Genomic DNA, 14,266 nt, shown 5'->3' on the forward strand with positions numbered 1-14,266 from the left:
GGCTGTAACCATATCCAACTTCTTCATGCTCAAGTCCTCCTCCACCATCTCCCTCTATCTCTTCTTTGGCCACCCACACTTCCTCCTCCCCTGCACATCCATCTGCATGACCTTTCTTCCCATGTATTCATCCTCCTCCTCTTCATATGACCAAACCATCTCAACCTTGCCTCTGTACCTTCGCTCCTAAGTTCGTAACTTTCATTGTTCCCCTTACATAGTCATTTCTTAGATGATCCTTTCTTGGTCATACCGCACATCCACCTAAGCATTCTCATCTCTGCTACCTCCATCCTGCTGATGTTATTTTTCCTCAGGGCCATAGTTTCCATAGCATACATCATAGCTGGTCTCACTACTGTCCTGTAGATTTTGCTTTTTAGATTGATCGGCACCCTCTTATTGCATAGCATTCCAGCCGTTTCTCTCCATTTCCTCCATCTAGTTTGTATCCTGAATCCCACTTCCTTCTCAGCCTTTCTATCCTCTTTCACTTAGGTATCAGAAGTCCCTAACCTTCCTGATGACATTCCTTCCAGCTCCAGATCTGTCTCCTGGCTGCCATCCACTTTGCAATGCATATACTCTGTTTTACTTCTGCTCAGTCTCATCTCTCTCTTCCAGTACTTTCCTCCAGTTTTCCAGTTTAGCTGCCACCTATTCTCTTGATTCTGCACACATCACGATGTCGTCCACATACAACATTGTCCAAGGTGCATCTTCTCTCATCTCTTCCCTCACCATTTACATCACAGGAATGGACTTAATGCTGACCCTTGATGTAAGCCAGCTGTCACTTGAAAACTTTGTCTCTCCGAGGCAGGTTCGAACTCTTGTCTTCACATTTCTGTACATCTCCTGCTCCAATCTGACATATTTCTCCAGTACCTTCTTCTCCTTCAGACACCTCCAGACATCTCCTTCTTGCCTTTGCACTCTATCGTATGCTTTCTCCAGATCAATAAACACCAGATGTAGCTCCCATCGTTTCTCGCAAAACTTTTCCATCATCTGCTGTAATAAAGATAGCATCTCATCAATCGACCAGGCACGAAGCGAAATAACTCCTTTGCGATCTCCACCTCCTTTCTCAGTCTCCCATCAAGAATTCTTTCTAGGATTTTCATTGTGTGGGACATCAACTTTATTCCTTTGTAATTCTTACAGTCTTGTGCATCCCCTTTAATCTTGTAGATGGGGACAAGAGTACTTTCTTTCTTTCCACTCCTTGGGTATATTTTCCTGTTGGCAAACTTTTATGAACAGGTCCCACAGCAGGTCAATTCCCTCTTCCCCCAGTATCTTCCATGCCTCCACTCGGATCCTGTTGGGCCCACTGATTTTCATTCTTCATCCTCTTTATGGCCTGCTTGATCTCCACTCTTCTGATGTTCTGCACCATCCCATCATAAGGCTGCCCATCTTCTCCGCAAGTCCTCGCATTTTCCTCATTCATAAGCCCTTCAAAGTGTATTCTCCATCTGTTTCTTATATCCACATCCCTCCTTAACTTGATTTGGGGAGAGCAATGCAGAGTCAAGCAGTCCTTGATTCTGCATTGCTCTCGCTAATTTTGAATCATCTGCAAACAGCTGCATATCACTAGTTAAACCCATCCCAATATCATTAACATACAAATTGAACAACAATGATCCAAAACCTGACCCCTCTGTGGTACACCACTAGTGACCCTCTTTTGGGATACTGCACTCTCATATACAACTTTCTGATACCTATCTGATAGCCAGGTCACTGATCAAACACAGAAGTCTAATAAATTTAGTTTAATCCTTTATCCAAGTGTAAGCAAACAAAGTTTGCACCTGAAGTATCTTCAGGACTGAGGCAACTTGTAGTAAAGGAGTTGAAAGTTTATTTTTCACTTGGTTAGACTATAATAAATTTAGTTTAATCCTTTATCCAAGTGTGAGCAAACAAAGTTTGCGCTTGAAAGTATCTTCAGGACTGGGGTAAGCTGGTACAACACTGGGCAACTCATTGCAAAGGTGGAGCAAGCTAACATCACTCCTATCTCAGTATCTCCCATAATGCAAAACACATCTCCTTGCAGATATGTATAATGTTATGCATTAAGGGAAGGGCCACTACCCAGATTAGTTTCGACGTTTATTGAGGTCTCTTCAGTGGGAGCCAGGCCCAAGTGGAGATACCAGGCAGAAGCATTAGCAAGGTCATCTCTACCTATAGGAGTTGCCAAACAGTGTGCCACCGTTCTATTAAATTACTCTGGATTTAGAGAAAGATGTTGAAAGTTTATTTTTTACTTTGTTAGACTATAATAAATTTAGTTTAATCCTTTATCCAAGTGTGAGCAAACAAAGTTTGCACCTGAAAGTATCCTCAGGACTGGGGTAAGGTGGTACAACACCGGGAAACTCGTTGCAAAGGTGGAGCAAGCTAACATCACTCCTATCTCAGTATCTCCCATAATGCAAAACACATCTCCTTGCAGATATGTATAATGTTATGCATTAAGTGAAGGGCCACTACCCAGATTAGTTTCGATGTTTATTGAGGTCTCTTCAGTGGGAGCCAGGCCCAAGTGGAGATACCAGGCAGAAGCATTAGCAAGGTCATCTCTACCTATAGGAGTTGCCAAACAGTGTGCCACTGTTCTATTAAATTACTCTGGATTTAGAGAAAGATGTTGAAAGTTTATTTTTTACTTTGTTAGACTATAATAAATTTAGTTTAATCCTTTATCCAAGTGTGAGCAAACAAAGTTTGCACCTGAAAGTATCCTCAGGACTGGGGTAAGGTGGTACAACACCGGGAAACTCGTTGCAAAGGTGGAGCAAGATAACAGCACTGCTATCTCAGTATCTCCCATAATGCAAAACACATCTCCTTGCAGATATGTATAATGTTATGCATTAAGGGAAGGGCCACTACCCAGACTAGTTTCGACCTTTATTGAGGTCTCTTCAACGGTGTTGTACTACCCTACCCGAGTCCTGAAGATACTTTCAGTATCTCCCATAATGCAAAACACATCTGCTTGCAGACATGTATAATGTTATGCATTAAGGGAAGGGCCACTACCCAGACCGGTTTCAACCTTTATTGAGGTCTCTTCAGTGGGAGCCAGACCCAGAAGTGGTGATACTAAGGCAGAAGCAATGGAGAGGTCATATTTACTTATACGAGTTGCCAAAAGGTGTATCACCTTATTATTAAATTACTCTGGATTTAGAGAAAGATGTTGGGAGTTTATTTTCCACTTGATTAGACTGTAATAAATTTAGTTTAATCCTTTATTCAAGTGTAAGCAAACAAAGTTTGCGCCTGAATTATCTTCAGGACTGAGGCAACTCGTAGTAAAGGTGGACCAAGCCCTTATCACTCCTTGTCTCAGTATCTACCATAATGCAACACTTCTGGGTCTGGCTCCCACTGACAAGACCTCAATAAAGGTTGAAACTGGTCTGGGTAGTGGCCCTTCCCTTAATGCATAGCGTTATACATGTCTGCAAGGAGATGTGTTTTGCATTATGGGAGATAATGAGACAAGGAGTGATGAGAGTTTGGTCCACCTTTACTACGTCTTGCCTCAGTCCTGAAGATACTTCAGGCACAAGCTTTGTTTGCTTACACTTGGATAAAGGATTAAACTAAATTTATTATAGTCAAACCAAGTGGAAAATAAACTCTCAACACAGAACTCTGTTATCCAATCCCATCTACAGTGGTACTTCGACTTACGAACTTAATTCGTTCCTGACTTCTGTTCGTATCTCGAAAAGTATGTGTTATTATATAATGGAATATATAAATCCAATTTTCCATTATATCTTATGGGAAATCAATTAATCTGTTCCCAGATTCAAAAATTGAAAAAAAAATCCAAAAAATATAAAAAAATATTCTCAACTAAATGAAGAAAATGCAAAGAAATGGAGAAGGAGCATTTTTACACTATAAATATGCATTTTGTATGCCATTACATATTAATTTTTATTTCTGAAATCTTTGGTTTTACATGATTAGCATGAAAATCATCTTCCATTAAATTGTAAAAAAAAAATCAATTTTCTTGTGGGTTTGGTGGTTCAGGAGTTTTCGATTTGTTGTCATCGTTTGCTTCTTTTTGACTCTTAGGTGAGAGAGGTTTCAAAAACCTATCCAATGTTGACTGAATCTGTCATTTCCTTAACACCCCTTGTAAAGTGATTAATGACATTGTCATTGAAGATATTGGTGGCTCTAGAAACAACACCTTGAATTGGATGCCACTTGTTAACATGTGTGCTTCCAACTACGAGTATATTCGTAGTTGGTATATGAGCCTCACAAGCCAACTACGAATGAAAAAGTAAAAGTGCCTGGCGTGCGGTAAAAACTATGCCCGAGGAGTGTGGCAGCAAATATGTTAATCTATTCTTGCAATTCATCCCAGTGCTTCTTTTTACATTACTTCTTTTTCGTCCTCTGAAGACATTTGCTTTTCCTCCTTATCCCTTTCTTTTTCCTGCTTTCTTCTTAACTCCTGTAGCTCTTCAGTGGTCAGCTCAATGTTGTGCTCCTCTATGTCTGCTTCATCAGCTTCCAAATGCATGGTCTTGCCCAGGGAGACAACTGTATCTACAATGTCAATTTCGCTTTCAGGTCCTTCCAATGCAGTTCCTCTGAGACAGTTGGGCCATAACTTCTTCCAGGCTGATTTTAGAGATCTCACAGAAACATCTTCCCATGCCTGACTAATAAGAAGCAAACAATGAAGAATATTATTATTATTATTACGGGCAACTCCAAGGAGTCCATAGACTCATCGAGGGAGGCCCTAACATCATGTCAAGAACAACTATTTGACATTCACACAGTATCTATCATACTTCGCCTTGAACACATTTACAGTCAAGGCACCCACAACAGACTCTGGCAGCTTATTCCACTCATTCACCACTCTCCAAGTAAAAAACCTAGCTCTAACACCCTTGCTAACCACGCTCTTGCCCAGCTTCCATGTATTGCCCCTAGTCCTCCCACCACCAGTCCTATTCTCAAAAATATCTTCTGAATTAATCTTATAAAAACCATTCAGTAATTTGAATGTCTCAATCATATCACCCCTTTTCTGCCTATCAACCAATTTCTGCAACCCACAAATCTTCAGCCTGTTCTCATAAGGTTCATTCCATAGACTGCTATCATCTTGGTTACTCGTCTCTGGATCCTCTCTACCTCCTCCCCATCAGGAAGAAACCCTGGTGCCCATATCTGGGCACAGCAGTCTAGATGGGGTCTTATCAAGGCTAGATACAGAGGAACAATAACCTGTTTGTCTCTGCTTGTTAAAGTAATTTTCAGTAACCAAGTGATTTGATGAGCTATTTTAGCCACTTTTGCAATGTGCCCCTTAAACTTCAACTCCCTATCTACCAACACTCCCAAATTCCTGGCCTCGTCAATCTCCTGGAGTACAGTTCCACCAATGTGATATACTGTTGCTAATCTTTTCACCCAAAAATGCATAACCTTACATTTTGCCACATTAAATTGACATCCATTCTCCTTAGCCAGTCCTTCAAACTATCCAAATCACCCTGCAAAATTTTGACATCCTGTGCACTCGCAATTGTTCTACCCAACTTTGCATCATCATCAGCAAACAAGTGAACAGTTCCTCTCAGATCCTTTCCTATATCGTTAATGAACAAATTGAACAGTAGTGGTCCAAGAACAGAACCCTGTGGCACACCACTAGTCACAGGCTGTCTTTTGGACTCTGCTCCTGAATAAACCACCCTCCTATCCATCTCACCAACCCTATATCCATCCCCATATGCTGAAGTTTATTAATTAGAATTCCATGTGGTATCCTGTCAAAGGCCTTAGCAAGGTCCAGTAGAATCACTGTAAACCCATTTCCCTTATCTAGTTCAGCCGTCATTGTGTTATAAAACGTGAGCAAGTTACTGAGGCATGATCTACCCTTCACAAAACCATGCTGTCCCCCCCATACATTATCCCATTTTCATCTATCCAATCCTGTATTTTCCTCTTGACTATTTTCTCCAAGATCTTGACAACGATTCCTGATATGCTGATCGGTTTGGTAATTTACAACAGCAGTCTTGGAACCTCCTTTATGCAGTGGAACTATTTTCCCCTCTTTCCACCCCCTTGGGACTGATTCAAATTAAACAAAATGGTCAAGGGCACTGACAGTTCTTTAGCTGCTTCATGTACGACATGAGCTGGTATAGCATCCAATCCCACAGATGTATTGACATTGAGGTTTTGTAATAGACTATTCACCTCCACTTCATTCACCACAATTCCCGTATAAGCTGTTGGTTCTTTCATTCCTGCAATGTCACCACCTTGAGTATTGAAGTGATTCTTCCAGAATTCCCTGAGGGTTAATTCTGTGTCAGTGATAACTTCGAAACATCTTTGGAGAAGAGCTTTGGTATAAAGCTTTTTGAAGTTGGAAATAACATATTGATCCATTGGTTGTAGGAGTGGTGTGGTATTAGGAGGCAAGAACTTAATTTTGATGAAATTAAACTCTTCATCCAAATCTTCTTCCAACTGGTGCATGTGCTGGAGCATTGTCCATTATAAGAAGAACCCTCTCAGGTAGACCCTTTTCTTGTAGATACCATTTCACTGTGGGAACAAATACCTCTGTCATCCACTCACAGAAGGATTGCCCAGTTACCCAGGCTCTGCTGTTACCTCTCAACCTAATGCTGAGTTTGTGCCTGTTAACTTTCTGCTTTTTAAAGACTAGGATTTTCTGAGTGGTAAACCAACAGAAGTTTTATCTTCAGGTCACCACTAGCATTGGCACAAAAAAAGCAAAGTTAGTTCTGTCTTTCATTGGCTTGTGTCCTGGCAATGCCATTTCATCCTTAGTGATGAATGTTCTCTTAGACATTTTCTTCCAGAAAAGCCCAGTTTCATCACAGTTGAAAACTTGTTCTGGTCTGTAACCTTCTCCATCAGTTTCTGAAATTCCTTCACGAACCTTTCAGTGGCTTTTTTGTCAGCACTAGCACCTTCTCCATGTCTAACAACACTATGGATACCGGTTCTATTCTTGAATTTCTCAAACCATCCTTTGCTAGCTTTAAACTTTTCACCAATGTCTTTGCTACTGCTAGTGGATGGCATGGTCTGTGAAAGATCTTTGTAAATAGTTTGAGCTTGTAAACAGATCATGTTTTGAGATACACCATTTCCTTTCAGTTGCATGTCATTAATCCAGATGAGTAAAGTTTCTATTTCTTCCATAACTTTATTTCTTTGAGGTGACATGATGGATACTCCTTTGGCCACATCCAGTTCCTTATGAAAATCTGCTTTCTAGACAATTGTAGCAATGGTAGATTTGGACAAGTTCTACTGCTTGCACAGATCATTTTGCCCGACTCCTTTCTCATATTTTTTTTTGCAATATGTTCTGCCATCCCATGGCAGAACATATTGCAAGGAAAAGATGTTAGCAGTGCTTGGGATAAAATCAGCGGGTATCTGAGGAAAGCAATATCAGATTGTGTCCCCATGGTCAGGAGGTCAAACAAGGCAGGCATTAGATGGATGAGCAGTAATATCAAGCTTGAACTGCAAAAAAAGAAAATGTTATGGAGAATTTACAAGGAGAAAGGCGATCAGGACACCCATGAGCAGTACAAGGCTCAAGCTAGGAAGGTTACCAGCATAGTAAGAAAAGCTAAATCAGATTATGAGAAGACCTTAGCCAAAGAGATCAAGGGTAATCCCAAAGAGTTCTTCCGCTATGTGGCAAGTAAGAGGAAGAATGACTTCGGAAGGATAACCTTAGTGGGTGCTGATGGTATTGAGGTGACAAAATCAGATGTAATAGTCGAGTTACTGAGTGATCACTTTTCAAAAGTCTATCACCCAAGTGAGGATATCTCTATACCTATAGCAATACCTAATGTGAGAATTGAAGCTAAAGAATCAGAGGTATTAAATATATTGCAAAACTTAAATGCAAACACTGCGGTAGGCTTAGATGGAATATCAGCTCGGGTGTTGCGTGAATGTGCAAATGAATTGTCAACCCCCTCTTACCTGGATATTTAATTTAAGTTTGAACTCTGGTATGGTCCCTAGGGAGTGGAAGTTAGGCAAAGTGGTTCCTTTGCATAAGGGTGGCTCTAAAACTGCGGTATATTGAATTACAGACCAATCACCATCTCAGGAGTAGTGGTAAAAGTATTGGAAAAGTTGGTTAAAGACAAAATTCAAGAATGGGTGGATCAGGATATGATACTCTATAGAGGCCAACATGGTTTTGTTAAAGGTAGATCCTGCCTTAGCAATCTATTAACTATTCATAATAGAATAACATCTGAGTTGGACAAAGGAACTGGCTACACAGATTGGTACTACTGGATTTTGCTAAGGCTTTTGACAGGATACCCCATAGAACACTGTTACTCAAATTGGAGCAGATGGGAATGGATAATAAATTGGTGATATGGATAGGAGAATGGCTCAGGGAGAGATACCAGAAGGTGGTGTATGGAGGAGCCGAGTCCAGAATGAGGCAGGTGACCAGTGGTGTGCCTCAGGGCTCTGTGCTTGGGCCAATGTTGTTTAATTTGTATATAAATGATATAGGAAATGGCTTAAAGGGAGATATTCAATTGTTTGCTGATGATGCAAAGTTGTGTAGTGCAATAAAAAATCAAGCTGATGTTGAAAGTTTGCAGGAGGATTTAAATAAGCTGGTAAAATGGGCAAAAGAAAATGGATGTCAGTTCAATGTGGAAAAGTGTAAAGTCATGCATTTTGGGATTAAAAGATTACCAGCTGTGTACTACATCGATGGAAAGGTACTCCAAGAGATTGATGAGGCTAGGGACTTAGGGGTATTGGTAGATAGGGAGATGAAGTTCAGAGGACACATTGCTAAGGTGTCCAAGATTGCACATAAGATTACTTGGTTGTTGAGGAACACACTGACATCCAGAGATAAAGAGGTTATTATTCCCCTTTATAAAGCATTGATACTTCCACATTTGGATTACTGTGCTCAGGTCTGGTCACCTGGATTCCTTGGAGATGAGGAGGCTGTGGAGAGGGTTCAGAGAAGAGTGACCAAGTTGGTGAGTGATATAAAAAATGCTCCCTACATTGATAGATTGAGAGCTTGTGGATTGCAGAGATTGGTTGATAGGCGAAGAAGAGGGGATATGATAGAAACATTCAAATTACTAAAAGGTTTTTATAGGATTGATGCAGGGGAAATGTTTCAGCTGTGTGATAGTGATGGAAGAACAAGAGGTCATCTCTGGAAATTAAAGAAGAGTGTGGTTAACAAAGGTGTCAGAACAAGGTTTTTTGCCTGGAGGGTGGTGAATGAGTGGAATTCATTGCCTGACTTAGTTGTGAGCTCTTCGTCTGTAAATGAATTCAAGAAGAGATATGACAGATATTGTTTTGCTAGTTTGGGTCTCCCGCGATGAGTCTACTGACTCCATGGAGATACCCGTAATAATAATAATAATAATAATAATAATAATAATAATATTTTTCCACAATCTCTTTCTTAATTTATATTGTGATTTTCTTCTTCTTTCTTTCTTAGTTTTCTTTGGCCCTATGTTGAAAATAATATGCTGATCAGTGAAATGACTTATCTGGTAGATTATTCAGAAAATAAATGTGAAGCTACAATAAAACGTCACTTATAAAAAGAAATACATACAGTACACATAATAAATAAAAACCTAAAAAAATCTTTACGAAGTGTATTGTTTGTTTACACAAATATCAAAATAGATACACAAAAAGCAAATATGTGCAGCGTTCATTGTATTTATCTGAAATATGACACAGTAACAACAGTCGTTACACTAGAGATGGTTCAGCGCACGCTCAGCTAAACGTGCACACATATATGCTGGTGCTGTGCTCTGCATTAAGCCTGTTTCTAGTACTAGGGCAAAAAGTTAAAAAAAAGTATAATGCAAAACAGGCTTTAGTTCATTTGAAAAGAAAAGCATCACAGTTCAATTTATTTGTATTTCAATGTATTTCAATTTATTTAACAGTTTGTCGTGTGGCTGTCTATCAAAAGCTTTTGCAAAAATTCAAGTATACTTGAAAAGAAAAGCATCACGGTTTGTATCTCGAGTCTAGGTTCGTATCTAGAGGTCAAAATGGGATATGAAAAAAGTTTGTATGTCGAGCGGAACAGTAGGTACCACTGTATTTCAATTTATTTAACAGTTTGTCTTTTGGCAGTCTATCAAAAGCTTTTGCAAAATCCAAGTACACCACTGTGTATACATCTCCCCTATCCATGGTATAATACATAAGTAAGTTAGTAAAACATCTTCCTTTAACAAACCCCATGCTAATAACCACAGAGAATACTGCTGTTATCAACCGATTTCTGTATACTACTTCTCACCAATCTCTCTCTCTCTCTCTCTAGTACCTTCACCACAACTTCAGATATACAGATTAGCCTATAATTTGAAGCTACACCTGTTGTAAGGTATGCCAGTGCTACTGCCAGTGTAAGTGACCAAGACTATCTTGGTCACTTACTTCTGGATCCTCTCTATCACTTCCTGATCCCCACTAAACTCAGGTAATCAGAACTGTACATAGCAGTCTAGATTATGTCAGTATCAAAGTCTTATAATTACTGATAACTTCCTTATCTCTACTTATTAGTATGTTCTTCAATAACTAAGTAATCCCATGAGCAGCTTAGCCACTTTTTCAATGTTCTTCTGAACTTTCATTCCCTGTCCATCACCAACACCCCAAATTTTGTAGTTTTGTCAATTCCTGGAGTACATTTCTGTCACTCTAGCAGCTTGCAATCTTTTCATTCCAGAATGCATACTTTGCATACTTTTCCCAATAAACTGGCATCCATTATCCTTTGCTCATACTATTAGTCTATTTAAATCATTCTGCAAGCTGTATGCATTGCCTTGATTACCTATTACTCTACCCAGTTTTGCATCATAAGCAATTAGCTGAATATTTCTGTTGAAATATCTGTCACTCTCTCAAGATGTAATATAATTCTCATACTTTTAAATCTCCTTAATGTTGATTTAAAAAGCTAAAAAAAAAAAAAAAAAAAAAGTAGGGCTTATACCAAGCTTGTAAGTTGAATATTTGAGATGTGTACTGTGGACATTATTATATTGTGAACTTGAATATTGTGAGAGTAAATACTTGAGCATGATTTCCATTTGATCACATTTTGTCAGTATGCTTCATTAAGTAAGTTGTTAGACTTAGCATAACATTAAGAAAAATACATAACAAAGGACACATTTGAAATAGAGAAAGATGTTGGAAGATTTTTTCACTTGGTTAGACTATAAATTATATATTTAGGTTTAATCCTTTATCCAAGTGTAAGCAAACAAAGTTTGTGCCTAAAGTATCTTCAGGACTGGGGCAACTCGAGGCAAAGGTGGACTAAGTTCACATCACTTTCCTTAGTATCCCATAATGCAAAACACATCTCCTTGCAGATATGTATAATGCTATGCATTATGGGAAGGGTCACTACCCAGACCGGTTCGACCTTTATTGAGGTCTCTTCATTGGGAGCCAGACCCAGAGGTGATACCAAGGTTGAAGCAATGCAGAACTTATATTTCCATATGCCAGTTGCCAAAAGGTGTCACACCTTATTATTAAATTACTCTGGATTAGAGAAAGATGTTGGAAGTTTTTTTCACTTGATTAGACTATAAATTATATATTTAATTTAATCCTTTATCAAAGTGTAAGCAAACAAAGTTTGCGCTTGAAGTATCTTGAGGACTGGGGAAACTCATTTCAAAGGTGGACTAAGTTCACATCACTCTCCTTGGTATCCCATCATGCAAAGCACATCTCCTTGCAGACATGTATACTATGCATCATGAGAAGGGGTACTAAGGAAAGTGATGTGAACTTAGTCCACCTTTACCATGAGTTGCCCCGTCCTGAAGATACTTCAGGCACAAAATTTGTTTGCTTACACTTGGATAAAGGATTAAACTAAATACACTCATACCTCTCTATACAGCCCCTCTTTATATGGTGTTTTGCTATAACGGCCTTGTGTAATTATGGCTAAGTTTTGATTTACGGCCTACAATTTTTTAATATAAAAAATTCCAAAAAGTCGGGAAATTCCCTGTGTACATCTTTTGTCATGTGTTCTAGGCCAGCCGCACCACTCTGCACAGGAACGCTACTTGCATTGTCTTGAAGTTGCGCAATCTTTGCATAGCACATAATTCGTACATGTGATGAGGAACAACAAGAGCCAGTTGTTTGCCAACAATTAACCTCAAAGGATTTATCGAATGCGCTTACTCATTTTGAACAAAGAATAAACATCCTACTTCAAAACGATCCTAATGAAGAACACAGCGCCAAAGTTTCTTGCAGCATTAACACAGTTATTAACTGCTACAAAGAATTGCAAAAAGAAAAGAAAAGGGACGCAATACAACAAACGTTGGACAAATTTTTTAAACTGGGTCCTCAGACAACAACAGATGGTGACATTAACAAAATGATGTCATGCAATTCGTCATCAGACTGATTCGAAAATTAAAAAAAAAAAAACCTGTTCATTTGTTATTTGTGTTTTATTTCATTTTATTATATTAGTACGTATTATAGAATTATATTTTTGTTTTTATTAATAACTAATGTAAACGATATTTTAAATGAAAAAAAAAAAGCATTTTCAACCAGAAACCCAATGATTTTCTATTTTTTTATAAAATTGGAATGTATCTTACCGAATTTATATGGCTTTATATGGAAATAAATGATTCGTTATACAGCACTTCGCTTTGCGGCTGACTTTTCATGAACGTATCTTGGCCATATAACGAGGTATGGGTGTATTTAATTTATAGACACATTTGAAAATAATCTAAAATTACCCCATGCATGCACACACATATCAATACATACATACACGTATCTTGTTATTTATTTATATATATATATATATATATATATATATATAATATATATATATATTGTGATTGTTCATTTTTACTCAGTAGAAAATATTATAAATTAGTTTAAATGACTGATACTGAGAGATAAAGAGGTGACATGGTTTATTTAAAAAGATACTACTAGTTTACTAGTTTCGTTGACTGGGTCAACTTCTTCAGGTATCACAATCAAAGAAATATACAAAAAATAACAGAGACTTAAAAATTGCATTAACAGTACTAGTACAAAAGACAGTAGTACATTTTGAAAACAGTAATGCGAGCTTGAGTTCCAAATAAAAGTTGACTACGTGCTGTCACGAGTTCGCCAATATTGAACAGAGGCAATGTGTGCATCAGAGAGATTGAAACTTAGGCTGTTGTTGATATGGAAAGAATCTAAGGTAATTTCTCTAGATTCGACAGTCTTTTTTTCAAGTTCATCATAGCACACATGGATATGTGTATTATGATGAACTAAAACTGGCTAAAATTCTCAAGAAATTTAACTTCAGAATTTACTTCACTATGCTCCCAAAACTTTGCTCCATACTTAGTAAGTCTAAAGAGAAACATCTTCCCACTCAGTTTCCAGGAGTCTACAAGATTTTATGTGATTTGGAAAGCCACAGTATGGCCAGACTGCTAAATCCATCCTTTTACGCATGGAAGAACACCGTAGAGATATTTCCTACAACAGGACTAGAGCCAGCACTCTCTCTAGCCACGTTCGTTTTTCTGTTAACTTAGATAAAGGCCACCAATACATTGTGGACTGGACACAAACTTCTTATATCCACTTGTGCTACGATGAACTTGAAAGAAAGATTGTCGAATCTAGAGAAATTACCTTAGGCTGTTGTTGATATGGGAAGAATCTAAGTTTCAATCTCTCTGATGCACACATTGCCTCTGTTCAATACTGGTGCACTCGTGGCAGCACGTAGTCAACTTTTATTTGGAACTCAAGCTTGCATTACTGTTTTCAAAATGTACTACTACTGTCTTTTGTACTAGTACTGTTAATGCAATTTTTAAGTCTCTGTTATTTTTTGTATATTTCTTTGATTGTGATACCTGAAGAAGTTGATCCATTCAATGAAACTAGTAAACTAGTAGTATCTTTTTAAATAAACCATGTCACCTCTTTATCTCTCGGTATCAGTCATTTAAACTAATTTATATATATATATATATATATAGTGACTTTTATTCCCTATAAGGAGTAGGCAAGATTATTTTATCCCTATCTTACCAGTTGCCAGTCAGCAATAGCTACTTGAAGA

The 14,266-nt window shown here is 38.3% G+C and overlaps 1 protein-coding gene across 2 annotated transcripts in view; it reads left to right on the forward strand.

The window, feature by feature from the left end:
• The window catches only part of LOC150097854 (T-complex protein 11-like protein 1), a 202,108-nt gene that overhangs the window by 149,680 nt on the left and 38,162 nt on the right, over window positions 1-14,266 (forward strand). The gene's annotated exons all lie outside the window — the stretch shown is intronic.

The sequence above is a fragment of the Typopeltis vanoorti genome, chromosome 16, assembly GCF_054136105.1.
Source record: "Typopeltis vanoorti isolate ZY-2024b chromosome 16, IOZ_Tvanoo_1.0, whole genome shotgun sequence".
Taxonomy (NCBI): Eukaryota; Metazoa; Arthropoda; class Arachnida; order Uropygi; family Thelyphonidae; genus Typopeltis; species Typopeltis vanoorti.